The 18,649-nt window shown below is 38.9% G+C and overlaps 1 long non-coding RNA gene across 1 annotated transcript; it reads left to right on the forward strand.

Annotated features, from left to right (window-relative positions):
- Nucleotides 1-3,091: 3,091 nt before the first annotated feature.
- LOC116705575 (uncharacterized) lies at nt 3,092-18,219 on the forward strand. The gene is made up of 3 exons (XR_004335962.1): nt 3,092-3,249; nt 7,102-7,105; nt 18,208-18,219. It is a non-coding gene; the product is annotated as an uncharacterized LOC116705575 (long non-coding RNA).
- The last annotated feature ends 430 nt before the right edge of the window (nt 18,220-18,649 follow it).

An 18,649-nucleotide genomic window follows, 5' to 3' on the forward strand; every position in this document is an offset into this window, starting at 1 on the left:
ATACCCACAGTGTATCTTTCAGCTGCTAGTACAGCATGGTCAATACAACCTGCCTAGTTAAACTTTTAAGATAGCAAACAAAGATGACAATGTATATCCCTGCAACAGACACACCGAGTATTATACACAGTAGGGCTCTTGAGGATCCTTTCATATAAAATGTAGATGGAGGCAGCAAAATAATACAACAGAAATGCTTTTAGAAACATGTTAAATGCTGTTCTTTAAGAGTGTATTTTCAGTGAACAATAGTAAATAAAATCCAATTATTGACACAGATGTGGAGGCACAAATAAATTAATATATAAATAAAACTACTTTCAGAAAGTCCCCATTTCAGTCCACTAAGCAGAAAATAAAAAAATCCTTACAGGTTTTCATCTTTAAAAAGGTTTACGTTGGTAAGTTATTTTACATGCTGATATAAGTGCAGTAAGTCAGATCTAAAATAAATTAGACGCAAGTCTTTTGAGACTCTTCAGAAACAAAGAAAACTGTAGACAATTGACTGAGCAAGAGTGAAAAAGACAGCCGTGCTTATCTGATATTCTGGCATAATGCATCCCCCTAGTTACTCGTTATAATTTAATAGGTATAGTGTTTACTCAGTAACTCAGCTTAATTTGTCTGTATGATGAACCAGTAGCAAGACTGCTGAATTAACATTACAGTGCACAGCAGTCCAACACATCCTGAACTGCATTTGTTACAGAAAATACAGAAAGATCTCTCAGTTTTAGCCCTTAGGAAAATATCCACCATCTCAGGAAAATATCCACCATCTCAGGGGTCTACAGAAGTGCTGCAACATGTGTGTCCTTCAACATGTGTTATGTAAAGTCTCAAAAGCCACCACAAATAAAGCAATTCCTCATTCTTCCTATTCAACAGAGGCAAATAATTTGAGAATTTGTGGCAATCATGTATCTAACTGATGTGGACAATAATTCCACGTTTATCTCTATTAACATGCACATGCATGTGAATGCAGAATCAGCAAACGGCAGTTGGAAATTGCTTTTGAAAATTCACCATCTCATTGGCTTTGGTGTCTGATTGCTGATAAAAAGATCTGTTTGGGTAGATGCCAGTCCCATTGTCAAGAGTCCACAGGTACACAGTAATTTTCCTTGGTAAATATGCACAGGTCTCTTTGCCTGGTGTATAGGGGACACCAAGTCGCACTGCACCTCAACGGCCACCGAAATGGCAGAAGATCAGTAAAGAATGAGGCTGGTCTGACAGCTAACACTCTCCATCTCAGATGTGCCTCCCAATCACCCAAGAACATTTGCAGTAGCGGAGGTGTTAAACAATGTTTTATAGGCAATACCTGTGCAGTCTTGCGGCAATTCGCATTTAAAGTGGTGTCGGGCAGAGAGTACCTTGTGGGGATGCCACCTGTTTGCAGCAGATTCAATTAGATTAGCACATACTGTATTCTCTTTACAATGTTGCGCTGAATTGCACAGAGCACCGTCAGCAAGATAAACAACGGTTTCTTGTAAATGTTTAGGATTTCTGATCATCAGTTTGTCTACCGGGAAATTGATACAATTTCTCCTGCAGCAAAAACCAAGATGACCCTTGCTCTGTGCTCGCAGGTGCTTATAGAAAAGAAATGTATACTGTCTGACATGCAGTGGGAATAGTGTGGTGACAAAAGAAAGGAAATTATGGGCTTTACTGATGAGTGCCTGATGCCAAGAACATTGCGTACACCAGTTTTAGAGGCGTGACAGTCTATTCTGAGTCTGGAAGATGAAACACTGAATTACCTTTTTATAGATATATACAGCAAAGATTTAAAGAAAGATTTATTGATTTATCTGCCTATATTAATTGGATCTGTCAGCGTGAGGTATTATTTAAAGGACTGATAACATTGAGAGAAAAAGGGGACTTTTAATTGTGGATGCCACGATTATAGATTTTGTTGGTATAATTACAGTCTGAAAAATAACGGTTTCACATGGAGCTGCTAGACAAGATGCACCTGTCACAGGGAGATGCGCAGGGCTGTTAGGAGGGGTATGGAAGCAAATAAGAGGCATAATTCTTTGAACTTTAACAGCCACTTGATACTTAGTATTGAAATATTTTATTTTGTAAACCATGTATCTGAAATGATTTGTCCTGAATTCACCCAATTGAAATTTAAATATGAAAATTCTTGATTTCCATTTTAAATAACTGAATAAGGATAAAATAAGTCCTTTTAATCTTCAGGTTGAAACTTTGACATTGTTTTGCTTTAGATTAAGTAAAGAGTCCACAATAATGCAATTTGCGGAGCACAATAACTTCCATTTAAAGCTCACAGTATCTATAGCTTATTAGAAAGTTTTTTTCACATGATATTTTTCTAGACCTAATGTTTCTTCAGAAAAAATTAGCTGTATAGAAAGGATGTTTGACTTAAACTGGACAGAATATTTTTCTGCAGTTCCGTGGGACTCGTCAGGTGACAATACAAAATAGACAAACATGGACCTAAAGCAATTTGTCTCACCCACAGGGGAAATTCCATCCATCACCTTTATTACAACTCCATTGTTTCCTCTATGTTGATGGCCCGCCACGGTAAAATTGCTGCCGCCATTGTATTAGGCAGACGCACAACAGGGTTTCCGCTATGTACACCGCACACCGCCACTCTTTCAGCTGTTTATGAAAAGTCCTAAAGTCGTAATTACACAATTCTGCAGAGCCGTCTGCTCTTCTGTACTCAAGCGAACCGTCATCCGCTCTCTCTCCCAGAGCAACTAGAACAGTGACAGAACGTCATGACTTGCATTGTCATGGTAAACAAGTAAACAACAAGGCAAGTACTTGTCACTCAATCTTAGGCAAAGTGACAAACAGTAACCACAGCCACAACATGAATTCCAGACTCACGCGGGTCCCGTGAAATATGACCGCTACAGTTTAGTAAAAAGCATTGTGGACACTGAATTTGATGAATTTACATTTATCACTGATATTAGCAAACGCTGTGGTCTCTGCCTCCCCATTGCAGGAGACGGTGTGTTCTTCCGACACGCTGTATTAACGTTAGCTAGCTATGTGTTTTAAAAACAGTTTTCCAGGTTAGTGGGGGTGCATACCACTCAAAACCAACATGAAAAATGTAGCTAGTAATGTTCACTCAGCATTTTGTTTTGTTGTTAAACTGTGTGTAAAATGAGCGGTGATGTTAAATCACCGGTTTCAGGTAACCTCCCTATGGTACCGACTATTTGCTGGATGGTTTAACCCTCATGTTGTCCTGATCCGTTTTCCTGTATCAATGTTCTTTTTAACTATCCAGTTGTAATTACCCAAAATAACATGATTTATTCCACACAACGCTCTTTGGCAAGAACAAATCTCTACTTTCATTAATTTTGGGGTGTCTTATTCAGTTTTATAGCATTTGAAAGAAAAATTGAAGTGGTTTTCAAATAATGTTGAGTAAAAGTTGACATATTCCAGTCTGTGATCATCCATTAACATACATTCTTTCAATTTTAGTCTAATTAATTCCTAATTTCTGCTTTTCCAACTCAACCATTAATTATAAGTTCCTATAAATGAGGTTTATTGACCATGAATGAACTGTGAGACTAAAGTTAATAAGTTAGTGTTACCAGTTAGTGGTATTTTGGTGGGAAGACAACACAAGGGTTAAAGGTAACAGTCGGTAGCTAACATTATCAGATAAGCCCGTTGACAGCGACGTTATTGTTTATATTTTGGCACAATGTTTTCTGACTGTAGTGGTGATAGTGACTGAAAGTGTGATGTGAGATGCTAAAAAGAAAAACTACACGCTGTTTGCAGCTAGCCTTAATTTTTTTCAACACCCCTGCCAAAAATTTCTAGAGGAAACACTGAACTCTTCATCCCCTGCATGCACTTCTGAATATGAATCAGGCAGCACATGGGACACTGGGACAACAAAATACCCTGTCATTTTAAACATGGGCACCATAAAGTAGATACAGTAGAAGTCATTGCAGATGTTCTTCAAATACATTTATCTACACATGGACCGTTCTTTTTTGAATCTCTTTCTTGATATTATTGTATAACAAAATTGTGATGCCTCAATCAGTTAAAGGAATAGTCAGAAGACCTGTCCAGCACATAACCTTCCAAAAATGTTACACTGAACAAACAAGATAGAATACGTTACTTTCTAAGTTTTATAAATGCTGGTAGCTGGATTTTATTACCTGTAAACAGAGCCAGACTAGCAGTTTCCCAGTTGTTATGCTAAGCTAACCGGCGGCTGACTCCTGCTACATATTTACTGCACAGATGCGAGAGTGGTATCAATCTTCTCCAGCTCTTTGCAAGAAGACAAATAAAATCATTAAAAACATCCCTCAAAGAATGGCTAATCTGTCAGTATAATCTCTGAACTCAGAAAAGTGTAATTTCGGTTTCTTTTCTCTTTTGCATTTTTTTCTATATCTATCTATTTATGTGATTCCATAAACACTGAACAAGAAAGTTGGTGTCCGGGCAGATGAGTGTGTTTCTGTGTTGCTTTTGTTACCATGGAAACTGACACTTTTCAAACAAATTGCTTTCAAAACAACCAATTTTCTCTCCATGAATCAAGGGGTTTTCTAAAACGTCCTTTCATTTAGAGAAACCTTATAAAACTAACCCATAAACAACACAACCCCGTTTTCACCCGGCATGAGTCCTTTCCAATTTAGCAGACCTAAACCTTTGCTGAAACCTCACCTGGGCTCTGTACTGACCTGTGCACACTCCAGTGTTTCTTTAGTCATTGTCCTCCTTTGTCCTTTTTCAACTGCTTTATCCTCTTAGCACATCTTGTCTTTCTCCCTTGGTGAGAAGGTATATCCTTGATTTTTGCCTCTAGTGTAAATGTGCAGTCTGTCCTCTTTCTAGTTCTACATGGTGCATTTATGGTCGTGGTCCAAATTTCCCTTACACAATGATTGACAGACATTTGCACTCCATGATGGATTAACTGTATCTCCATGTAAAATTCCCTGTTGCCAAAAACTCATTGAGCGCACATATTGCATCCTCCAGTTTGTAAATTAGTGATGCCAGGCTCCTTGGCCAAAAGCCGCCTGACATTTGGCTTTACTTTCAAAAACGTAACAGAAACAAATAGACTGTAAGATAAACTGGAGCTACAGCCAGCTGGGAGCCTCACCCAGCAGGAGACCAATGTAAAGAGATTTCTAGAGCAAGGCAAGACCTATTGTAAGGATGTTTAGAAACAGAAGGTGCAGGAAGTATGTGGTTTCTCCTCAGCGACTGCACAACCAGATGGTCTAACACTGTCAACGCGGATACCCACTCCCTTCAGTCAAAGAAACACTCCATGAGTTGGCTATCAAAAGGACTGACGCAGTCTTCTTGCTAGCAAATGGCAAGAACAAAAGCTCTCAAAGAGCTCCTCCTGCTTTTCACAGAGCATATAAAATGCCACAGAGTGAAAGAGTGTCCCTGTCCTCCGCAGGCCCTGCTTTGTTTCACCTCACCAACAACCTGTCAGATTTCTGTGGCAGCACAAGATACAGAGACTTAGCTGCATAATCAAAAATGAAAACAGTCAGAAATTCTACTAGTCTCTGAACAGAATATCTTCCCCACTCGCAGCAGCAGCATGTTTCCTTGATCCTACAGTGGCAGTGAAAACACTTGTTAATAAAGATGTTTGGTTCAAGGAACCCCTAAACAGTACTGTAGAGTACCTCACCCTCAGGGCCTCAACTGCTCGCCAAACAAAATCTAGACTTGTGAGATACATAGCTGTTTTTCAAATGTCAATAAGAGAAATGACCATCCCAAGTCCTAATAATTATTTGCAACAACTTCTGCTCATCTGCAGTTGAGTAAATGAATGCATTCTTGCAGTTCTGACACTAGAGTTCAACAGTCAGCAACAGCTGTGAGATTTTGGAACAAGTATTATTTGCTATTTTCTGGGTTCCTTAAACACTTCTCAATCTAAAGAAATGACAACTGTCTCTGGAAAAAGTTATTGGCAGCAACTAGCCATCTATTTACACTTATATTCTTAAATTAGCTCCATGAGTTGGTTGAAAATGTGTTCTCCTGCTAACTTTTTAATGTGTACATGATTTTGTGCTGAAAGACGGACGCCATTGCTGCATGTCCCAGGCAAAACGATAACACCCCTACAGATAATCTATCTAGAAGAAATAGAAATAAAGAAGTGTATTGTTTGTAATGCAGTGTAGAGCTAGGTACTCCATGTAAATATGAGGAAAAATGTAAGCTCAGGCTGTTATTACACTCCAACATAACAGTCTACTTACCTATACTTTTCAAACAGCGTGTTTTCACTGACAAGAGACGGAAAGGTCCACACAATGAGGACATACTACACAGGGATTTTTGCCATCAAGTGTAACCTAGATAGCTCTAGCTGGAGCTGCTGCCCCAGCGACCTGATACCGGATAAGCGGATGAAGATGGATGGATGGATGGACAGATGGATAGATAGTTAATGGTGTGTGTAATAGGCCTTGAAATAAGTATTAGTTGCTACTAGTATTATAAGCCAGACAAGCTTTAATTTGCATCTTATGTTGGAGTAGAGAAACAGACTTTTTAATCCATTCATCACACTTTTGCTGTTATTAAGAAACTTTATTAACCCCTTTGCTCTTAAGAAGCTGTGTATTAACCTTGTTTGCCAAAATCAAATTTTGGCATTTGGTAAAAAATCTTTTCTGCACACAGGAGGTGATGAATTATACATTTATAGCTGGCATACAACACGGTCTTCCTTACAACAGGGAGAAAACAATGTGCCGAAAGGAGAAAAATCAGCAACACTGATCTTATGCTACTCTCGCCTTCACACACACACACACACACACGAATAAATGACTTCTGGGATTTCAAAGTCCACAAAAGCTAATTCTTGTTCAGTTATCTCTTACAACCATTTAGAGATTGCAATGTGTAAAGCTCGCCACTCAAAGCTAGAAATGTGCGTGTCCCACACACTTCACTTGGCATTTGCTGAATCACTTTGACAGCCAAAGCACTGTTCTCTACAACCATCTCATTAACTCAGTGGTAAAACAAAAGCAATAGTTTGGTTATAATTACCCAGTAATGTTGCAAGGCATATTATCTGAGCCAGTATTAGATGCCTAGCCCCAAGTTAAACTCCCTTGGTTGAGTGATGTTGCAACAACAGCACATTATTTCCAAGGTCTACAGCAAAGCTGTCTTTTCTGAGTATCAATAATTTGTCAGGAAACTGTGTTCTGTGACTCCCAAATTATTCCTTTAAAGTGGATTGTGAAGCAGTTGCCTTCTGTCTCCCCTGACAATAACCCTCTCCATCTCTTATTGTCTTCCAGTTTCTCGTCCTCCCTCTCGTTCCCACTCTTCACAGATCAGTGTTAGAATTATTGCTCGCTAGTGCTCTGCTCCACATCTGTCCCTCTACTTAAGTTTGGGTTCGTCGACAACAGACATGTTTGCAGTCCCTGCGGATGTGGCTGAGCTGGAGCAAAATGGCTTATGGTTCACTAGTGCCCCCCCTATACGCTCGTTAGAGCAAAAAGGAAAAAAACACAAGGCAAGCAGAGCGAACTGGTAAAGCATTAAATTATCAACAAGAGCCATAAGAATTAGAAATATCTGATTTTCAAATACTGGTAATTAAACCGGGAGGCTGTAATTTGAAGTTAACTATTTCATTAAAACGCAAACGGCACAGTAAGAGGCTGAGAAAGAGGCAAGGGGGCAGCCAGCCCTGCTCTCACACAGGCCACAGACCACCACATCAAATTGTAGGTGTGTGTGCAGGCTGTAATGAGTTGCTCCGATAATTACTGTACAAAAGGCATGTTCCTCGCTACTGATTAATTAATAGATAATAAATTAGATTGTTTGTTTTCACTGTACATTGAACAAACACACACACACACACACACACGCACACGCACACGCACACGCACACGCACACGCACACACACGCACACACGCACACACGCCAAAAGTTTGAACACACCTCATTCAATGTGTTTCCTTTATTTTTATGACTATTTACATTGTAGATAATCACTGAAGGCATCAATGAACACATATGGAATTATTAAGTACTATGTATTTAACAAAAAACTGAAATAACTGAAAACATGTCTTATAATCTAGTTTCTTCAAAGTAGCCACCCTTTGTTCTGATAACTGCGTTGCACACTCTTGGCACTCTCTTGTTGAGTTTCAAGCAGTAGTCACCTGAAATGGTTTCCCAATTGTCTTGAAGGAGTTCCCAGAGATGTTCAGCACTTGTTGGTCCCTTTGCCTTCACTCTGCGGTCCAGCTCACCCCAAACCCTCTCGATTGGGTTCAGGTCCGTTGACTCTTCTTCTTGGTCAAATAGCCCTTACACAGCCTGGAGGTGTGTTTGGGGTCATTGTCCTGTTGAAAAATAAATGATGGTCCAACTAAACGCAAACTGTACGGGATGGCATGCCGCTGCAGGATGCTGTGGTAGCCATGCTGGTTTAGTATGCCTTCAATTTTGAATAAATCCCTAACTGTGTCACCCCCACACCATTACACCTCCTCCTCCATGCTTCACGGTGGGAACCAGGCATGTAAAATCCATCTGGTCAACTATTCTGCGTTGCATAAAGACATGGTGGTTAGAACCAAAGATCTCAAATTTGGACTTGTCAGACCAAATGCACATATTTCCACTGGTCTAATGTCCAGCCTTGGTTCTTGCCATAATATGAATTCTAACAGTTGTCCAATAGGGCTGTCGGCTGTCTATCAACCTGACTTCTGCACAACACAACTGATGGTCCCAACCCCAAAAATAAGCCAAGAAATTCTAAAAATTAACCCTGACAATGCACACCTGTAAAGTGAAAACCATTTTAGGTGACTACCTCATGAAGCTTATTGAGAGAACACCAAGGGTTTGCAGCACTATCAGAAAAATAAAGGGTGGCTACTTTGAGGGATCTAAAATATAAGACCGATTTAAGAGTTATTTCCAACTTTTTTGTTAAGTAGATAATTCCACGTGTTGAGTCATAGTTTTGATGCCTTCAGTGAGACTCTACAATGTAAATAGTCATGAAAATAAAGAAAACGCATTGAATGATAAGGTGTGTCCAAACGTTTGGCCTATACTGTATATATAAAAAGATTGTTCGCTTTCACATTTGACAACGGCTTTATAATTTATACTTTTTTGTGCCACACTAGCATTTGTTAACATACGACCCAACGGCAGCGTATACTACATTTAGGCACTGTATTTATTATCAATATCCCTTTGGCAGCTCTCTGTTAGAATATTTAATATGTAATATTAATGCAAATGGAGTGCACATGTAAACAGCACCATATCTACAGCAGAAGATGACTGGGTAAACATGTGCAATTATGGTCTGTCTGCATTATATAAATATTTTATATATTTTTTTAAAGGTTGTGAAATATTCCAAAAAGTGTTTGACTCACTTGACAGGCAACCGAGCAAAAGAGAGTTTCTCCAATTAATTACTTGTTGAATTTCTCTTTATCAAGGGAAGGATGATTTATTAAATTATTGACCAATTTAATTAGAATTTTATACACTTTTATTAATTGCACAATTTCAAACAGCAATTTAATGAATCATTTTATGCATTTGTAAGTGGAGCAGAACCCTTTGGGTTTCCGACAGTTATGTTAGACTGCAGCATGAATAGTGAAAAAATAGGTCTGCAAATATTTTAATTTATTATTTGACTCACTTTAAAAACCAAAAATGGCAAAATCTGATTCCAGCTTTCAAATGTAAGGATTTGCTACTTTTCGTCACCTTGTATGATAATTTACAGAGTATCTTTGGGATTTGTTAGTCGAACTAAAGTAATTTAAATATGTCACCGTGGACTCTGGGAAATAGACAGTATTTTATATATATATATATATATACACACATATATATATATATATACACATATATACACACACACACACACACAAAATCACATATTAAGAAAATTAAGAAAATTATCATCACATTAATCAACAATAAAAAACAAAGCTGGAACAATAGGTCCTTAGTCCTTTACAATAACATGCAAAATATTTGAGTATTGAGTATTAATTGTTTAAAAATTGTCGTTAAATTTAAAGACATTTAAAGAAATTACCATGGACTTTGGAAACTGGAAAGTTTCCCTATTTTTTGACATTTGATCAACAAAACTATTAGTTATGTGTTTAACAAATTTTGAGGCAAAATTGCTGAGCGCGAACAAAGAACACTATTGAATATTCACAATTGAAAAGGCTCTGAAAGATTATTCTTGTTTTCCCATAACTTTTGTAAATGCACCTTTTAAAACCTAAACTATTTAACACATTGACCGACAAAGGAGAGGAAACTGGAATGCGGACATGGAGCAGTGACTGCAGAACAGCAGCCTGCAGAATGTGAATTTAATCATGGGCTGGGTGAGTGAGGTTAACATAGCACAAACTCCTGTTAGAAGTAGACAAGACATACACTCATCCAGGTAAGCATAGTCTTACTCTCACGTCAAATGCAAAACACAGGGAAAAGGAGACAGTGGGAGTAGCCTCTAGTAGCCGTTTCTTTGTGTTACGAGCCCAGGTTAGCGTAGCCTTGTATCAGTACATGTAGTATATATAGTATATTTTGGTTTGTTCAATGCTGTTATAGGAAAATAAATGCTGTTCTGATTTTTTTCTTCTTCTGGATTTGGAGAAAGTCGGACCAACCAGAACTTTTACTTTAAATGAAGCACCTAATTTTCTCACATGTTGAATTGTTTAGCTACAGAAGTTCAGCTGATAAACTCTTCAATGTATATTTAATCGTCCCATCTCTCTTTCAGTTGCACTTTGAAAAAGAAATTCAAAACGACAGAACAAAGAATTACTGGATCGGAAGACATCATTTAATGCACATGTGGTCGCTACATTGCCTCCTTGCCCTTTGTGCGAGTGGATGAGAGTGAAAGTTAGGGAGAAGTCATTCCAAGGCCTGTGCTGATAAATATTTCAGGGAGAGAACTTTGCCTCGTCTCTATGCATCAGTTCACAGTGCCCCTATTCCTCCCCACACTCGCGCTTACAATACAGACACAACATTAAAAAAAAAACCACTCATGAGGACAAGCTGTATTAAAGAGCTACTGTCGACAGGTAACCTTGTTCTGCTCCCCACTGCTGTTACACCAGCTGCAGCAACATCACACTCCTGAGCTACAATTACAGTCAGAGCCGGAGGGAAGACAAAAGGCCCAGTGAGGGGAAAGTGGAAAACCAATTAATTCATCCAATGTGTAATGAAGAGACAGTAAGTAACTCAAAACAAAAGAGGAAGGCTTTTGAATGGCACTGTTAAAAAGAAACTCAGTAGGACAGCTACTAACTTCTTTAGAGTCAAATAAACTCAAATACACTCAAAAGTACAAGCGCTGCAGCTATAGTTTTTTTCATTATCAATTTTTCTTGAATTGTTTGGTCTCTAAAATGTCAGAAAACAGACAAATGTCCATTGTAGGTTCCTAGAGTTTAACATGAAGTCCAAAAAACAGATTTCACTGGGATTCCAATGTGAGTATTTGGTGGTTTGCTTAGTCGGCTGCATTATGGCCAAAACAATGATGCTGATTGCTGATTAATATGTTGTTAATCATTTCAGCTCTATAGCGCACAATTACATCAAAACAGAGAAATGCAGCAAATCCTCACATTTTCAGAAGTTGCAGCACATGTTCAGCATGTTTGCTTGATAAACATTACAATGATTAGTCAGTTATTAAAACTGATTGTTTTAGCACTATAATGATGTCAAGAGGAAGTCAACGTAATCACATCATCGTCATTTGTATGTAAGAAAATGTTACAAGAAAAGGGGAAGAATTTCTCTTAACAGAACACAATACAATTTGTCTCATCTTTTATGAAAGATTTTTTTACAGTTTTTTGAGCTATTAGTCAATACTGTTCATAGTGCACGTAAAATGATGCACAAAATAGCAGTAAGAGCAACACAAATCCAAGGTGAGGCCTTTACATACCCTATTCAGTCTGACCAACCGTCTAAATTCAAAGATATCCAATTTAAAATTATACAAAAACAGGACACGCAGCAAATCCTAACATTAAAAGAAGGGGCAAGAGAATGTTTTTGCATTTCTGCTTGGAAAATGACTTAAGCAAATAATATTTTCAAAACAGTCGCAGATTAACTAAACGATTTATCAACTGATCATTTAGTTGACCTCAAGCTCTACAGCTGCCAAACTTATTCAAAAATGTACAGTCCAGGGGATGACAAAGATGGGCAGAGAAAGGAAAGATTGAGGCTGAAATGGAGAGACACAGGTGCTGCTGAGTCATTTTGACCTGTACGGTGGAGGTCATATCAATGAGTCACTATGACTGGCTGAGTCTTCTTTCACGCGATATGCAGACAAGGAAGATGTTGAGACCTCTTAAACGAACTTGATAGGGATTTCCTCTGCTGCCTGATGGAGTTGACACTTTGCTACCTCTGTGCCATTTCTGTAAGGGCACTTTACGCCAAGCGTCAGTCTACATCACCCCAACCTTTCCAATGTGTCCGAGACCATTGCTGGGTAACTGACAAAAATGTGGTAGGCCTGGGCCAAGGCCAATGTGACAACTGAGAAAGTCTGCCACAAATCCTAAATAAGCTATCTGGGGTTAAATGGCAAGCAAGAGCAACTGAATGTCACAAATTACAGCTATTTCTCCTGAAACCCTGGGTTGAATTCTAAATTTTGCATTCATTGAACAGCAAAAGAACATGGAAATACTGACATTCATAGAGTGTTAGAGAAGATGTGCATTCAGCTGACAAGTGACTACATTTAGTGTTGTGTTTGTGATTTCTGTCTGACATTGCAGAGGACATCCAACTGTCATCTAAAGCTCGGCCTTCTAGCCGTGAGCTTTTCTAAATTCAGAATAATGGAAATCTGAAACTTATCGACAAAACAGGAAAAATATGCGGCCCTCTCTTGCCTTGGACTAAAGAGCTGGCCTGGGTGTGTTTCTCATTTATATTTTGTAACTTTTCTTTTTGTTTTTGTTGCTGCTATCAATTTTAACCACAGATAACCTTTAATACAAGCAGTCACTGTCGGGTCTGAACAGCTTCAAAACATGCAATTCACAAACTTCAAAAAACGTTAAATTGTTTATTAGCCGTTTGTAAATGTTTATTGATTTTCTTATGCAATTTAAAACTCAATGAATATGTCTTTGTGCTCAGTTTCTAAGCATTGTAAAAACATTAGTAACCCTAATGCTAGGTTCACTGCCACAATATTATCCCATCGTAAGAAATATAAATGAGCGATAGGAGGCACTTAGAGCGCTGAGCTCAGTGGACGCCAGGCAAGGTCTCTCCTTTTAAAAGTTTCATACACTGTCGGCATGCCTGATGAAATATATTCAAAAAGTCTTTGTTCAAGGATGTATGAACTCTGTGTTCCACTTATTCAGCGCACTGAAGTGCAAGTTATTTTCTGTGCTGGCTCATGCAGGGAGTCATTTGCTTCCTCTCCATCTCACTGTGCTATGTGTTGGCCTCCAGGGAAGCAGAGTTTCATTATAGCCGAAGCCCAGTTTAGCATGTTTGGAATGACTCAAATCGATCTGTTTGGCCCTGGTAGAGCACGGTCCAATCCTTTGTATTGCAGGTTGGAGCTGCAGTGATTGCCCCTGCCATGTATGAAGTTAGCTTTGATAAAGCTTGACCTTGTTGCTTTTCAGGAGCCATCTGTGAGATACCCCTTTCATCTTGAGAATCTTCTGATTTTCTACCGTCTGTTTTTGTATCCCTTTATTACTTTATCTCCTCCTCCATGTCTGCAACTCATTAGATATAAATACTTTTAGTGCAGACAGATTATAAGTAAATGTAAAATGTGGCTCAGGGACTGCAGCAACCCAAAAAAAAAAAAAATCTATCAAAACTTAGCACAAAAAGTAAGGAAATTTGTGTTTGGTAGATTATTTCTGTGTGGTAACAATGCTTATCATCAAATCTTATACCGTTGGAAAGCCCGTTTAGTCCCTTTCAAATGGTGTCACATTTGTAAGGAACATGAATTTGTGGCATGAGCAGCAGTGCTGAGTAAGTGGGTTTCACCCATGAAAACTTGCCATATCGTCTCTGTCAATGCCAAACATTTTCTTTGCTGTTGCTACAGACTCTTGTTTTGAGCTTCTGGTACCCCCAGATGCTGACAATAATGTGCCTGATTCTGCAACCAGTGACCTGAGTCTGGGACTGAATTCTATCCTCCAAAATGACAACGCTCACCCCTACAGGGCGGGGTTTATCAGAGACTACCTCCAGAATGTGGGAGTGGAGAGGATGGAATGGCCTGCCAGCAGTTCTGACCTCAACCCTTTTAACACTTGTGGGATGAGCTTGGGCATGCTGTTTGTGTTTCCTATTCTTTTCCTAAATACAACCACCACGTTGTTGTTGCGAGTCTCCCGCATGTGGAGTTTAATTTCACCGTTGTTGTGTCTCCCAGAGACCGCGGGTTGTGTCCAGATGTGTGACTTGTCCTTTCCCCATTTTTCTTTTCCTAAACTCAACCGTTACCCGTAGTTGTTGTGCATCCCCCAGAGACTGCCGCCGTCTCCCACATGTGGCGTTTCATTTCCCCGTTGTTGCATCCCCCTGAGACCGTGGATCGTGTCCCGGCGCACAGAAAAACGAGATGAATCTGTCCGTGTACACAAATCAATAGATTAAAAATAACCATTTCACAGACTGCCGTGAGACCGTGTTGTTCTTCAACTTGGTACTGAGGCTCCTGTTTGTGAAAAGATTAAATTGTTAAATTGCCAATATGTTTTTTTTCTTCAAACTTCAACCATCCAATCCACCAAACCAGTCAATAGCAGAATAACCTGTTTGGCATTGGCAGAGACGATTTGGCAAATTTTTCATGGGTGCAACCCACACACTCAGCACTGCTGCTCATCCCACAAAGGCATGTTCCTTACAAATAGGGAACCATTTCAAAGGGAACTAAACAGGTTTTCCAACAGTATAAGATATACAGCAAAAAAACATTGTTACCAAAGAGAAATAATCTACATTTTCTTACTTTTTGTGCTAAGTTATTTACAAGTCTGTGAGATATGTTGTCCATCAATTACCTTCAGGATACGTGCATTTAAAGCATCAACACTTTGCAAATAAGACTAATAGCACAGTTTACCTCAAAAAAATTAGTTTAGCCTGTCTGTTTTTCGACAAGGGCCCAGCTAGTGCTAGTCACACAGTTATGGAAGCATTAATGTAGAGCCCAATAGTTCATAGAATCACAGAAGTAATCGCAAAATTGAGAATTTAAAACGCTATAAGACAGATTCAATAGGGCCCTACATTAAGTCAGTGCTAAAAGCTAATTGGATTAATGAAAACATTATGTCTAAGTCTCCAACCAAGCCGCCCTCTGTAACTGTAGTTTTAAAAACCACCTTAAAATTACATGAAAAAAGAATTCCCAGTGGCTTTGGCCTGGTGGGGGTAACTTAGGCCGAGTGGGCCACAAGGCTTGCAATACACTTGGTGAAACAATGTAAAAATAATATGCCTTACCAACAAAGCTCTTCTACAACCAATATCCTGAGAATCTGTTTCACGTCTCCTGTCAAACAGCTTACTGATGCAACTGAAAAAAATGGAAACGTACTTGACAGATGTGTACTGGCAAGAAAACACTCTGATTGTGTCTGTCCATCACACAACACTTTGTTTCCTGGTCTCACTCAGGAGAATATGGGAATGCTATAGACTCAGTGTCTGAGTGTGTTAGTGTGTGCCGGGGCTGACGTGACAGTGTCCTAAATATTGGACAAGTCCATTATGTGTTGTGAGATAGGAAAGGATTATGCAGTGATATCTAGCGCTCAGCAGACAGGGAGGGAGGGGAGGGTGTGTATTACAAAATGTCTTTACGCATCACACAAAGGTTTCTGATTATAGAACCTTTTTCAGAGTGCCCTCACTCTTTGGGCAGATACTCCTGTGAGCCTTGAGGCTGGAGATAAACCACCTACACTCATTTTGAGCAATGGGCCAAGTCTCTGCAGAGCTTTAAGTATGGATTTCCAACGAGCCCCCAGTTGTTTGAGAGTCTCTCAGGCAACAGATGGGTTTCCAGACCCCACTTAGCCAGACATAGGGAGTGTATCCATGCAGGGGAGGAAAGGCCCCACGGAGGTGATGGAGATACCTGCCACTGCAGCAGCACCAGCTGATCTGTTACTGACAAATACTTTCCTTGGGACATGAATCTCCTCCTGATCCTTCCAACCGAGCAGGGCAGACAAAGAGAGAAAGACAGAGGGGGATCGTCAGAAAAGGATTTAACATGCAGAAAAAAGTAAACAGTTTGAAGACATATCCTGATTTATTCTAAGTTTCAAGGTCAAATCAACATAAATGTTATCTTGTTTTCTAATATAATAACATACAGTATGTGGCTTCATGTGATTTGCCCCTGGCATTTAATGTAATAATGCATTTTGGAGAGATGTTTTTCTATCAGATTGGCGCTATTATCGAGTGTATTGGAAATAGCTTTTTCTTCTTGAGGTCTTTTCTCTTTTACTAAATCAAAGAAAGGCTCTTTTTAAAAAGCTAAATTCAACAGTAAAGCCAGATAGATATATATGTGGGGGCTTTGTCTTTAACCCTGCATGCACATATCTAATCCATGTATTCCTCTACCTCGTTTCAATATGGCGGTTAAATATGTCACTAGTATGTATCAGCAATGTGGGATGATTAACAACAGTAGAGAGACTAATTCAGTATTCAGCAGGGCTAGCTGGGCCACTGCCCCAGAAGAAGCATGTTGAGTCATTTTTGTTGTTCAGCCTGTGATCAGCCACCATTCCCTATCTTTTCTGCCACTGGCTGAGTGCACATCTAAATAAAAGCAAAAAGGGAATGTTTCTTTGTGTTAAAGCGGATGGATCAATCCTTCACATTGTGCAGTTTTAAAGAAACTTCTCAGTAAGTAGGATCAAGTTGACGCATTTCTTTTTAAAGTGCCAACAGATATGACAAACCGTCTGTTTGACAGCAACACCTAATCTCTGTCAGCGACAGAGTCTTGTGACATGTCCCTGTCGAGACTGATATATAGTATATTGACAAAAATCGATGAACAGAGACTTACAATTTTCTCTCTCTCTCTCTCTCTACTGCTGGTTATGTTCACTGTTTTACTTCAAAATGTGGATCAAAAATGCATTTAATATTTTCTTTGTGGTTTCTTTTACTGAAATGTATCAGAATCAGATTTCAAGGTCTTAAATTGCTTCAGATTGTTGGTCAGCTGCTCAAATGTGAGGACTTTTTTCTAACAGTAACAGTTAGTTTGGGGCTGACAATTTAAAAATGTCACGTCAGGCTCCAGGAAGATGTGAAAAATTTCCATTCACTACGTCTTGAAATTTTTACAACTCAATGTATCAAATGGAACAAAATAGCTGATGAATTGATGATGAAAATCAATGGTTTTTGACATGTTTTAAGCATCTTGTAGCTTTTACCCATATGCTGAAAAAATACTTGACTAAAAAGAAGAAAAAAAAAGGATGAATCATTCTATCAACATTTTGAAACAAAACCCAAATTAAATAAAAACTGTGTTCTTCAGCATCACTGAATAAAACACAAGCGACAGTTCGGTAATGGGGACAAAACAAAGGTTTATAACAAAATGATATGACAATTCAACAAGTCTTCCAAATTAAACAACCCAATAAGTTGTGTGTAAGTGCCCTTTAAAACAACGCAGAGGCGGTTTCTAAATTAGTGCCTTGATCTGCTGCTTAACATCATGTATCCATGCCTTCCAAAATTTGTTACAAAGCTCTGTTGGAAAAGAAAAAAAAACGTTTAAATTAATGAATACATGATAGGGTTTGGGTTCAAATTGCTCTTTCAATAAAATGAAGTAGCTTTGACAAGAGTCATACTGTAGCTTGATGGCTTTGACACTTAAACAAATGTAGTTTTTGAGCATTTGGTGGAACTACTGATTGTGTGATTTTCTTATACAAGACTAAGTCTACAGCCACACTAGCAGCTTTGAGAGGCTGTACATGAACATAGCGGTGCTGTGAGCTAAATGCTAATGTCAGCATGGTAACGGTGAGCTCACAATGGGAATGCTGGTTTAGCTAAAAATACTGAATATAGTCAGAAAATCAGAATCTGGCACAACAGTACTGTAAGTTCAGTCACTTTTGTGACCCTTGATTTGACTGTAAGGAAGAAACCAAGTGCAGAGACATTACCTCTACAGCACAAAGCACACTGATGCTGCCCGGTCCTGCCATAACCAGAACACATTTCATTCCAGCACTTCTCTTAACAAAGACTACAGTAATCATGATCATATTTTTTCATCTTAAAATGGATAATAAACTAAACCAGTCATAAAGGAGTACTGGAAGACTCGTGCTTCATAGACTCCAGACTGTTTGATCCACACAGACAGACAGCAGCTTCATATAACTGAGACTTATTTTACATCACTAAATGTCAAAATATCTGAAAACAACATTAGGAAGAGCCTCCCTC

This window comes from Etheostoma spectabile, chromosome 17 (assembly GCF_008692095.1).
Source record: "Etheostoma spectabile isolate EspeVRDwgs_2016 chromosome 17, UIUC_Espe_1.0, whole genome shotgun sequence".
NCBI lineage: Eukaryota > Metazoa > Chordata > Actinopteri > Perciformes > Percidae > Etheostoma > Etheostoma spectabile.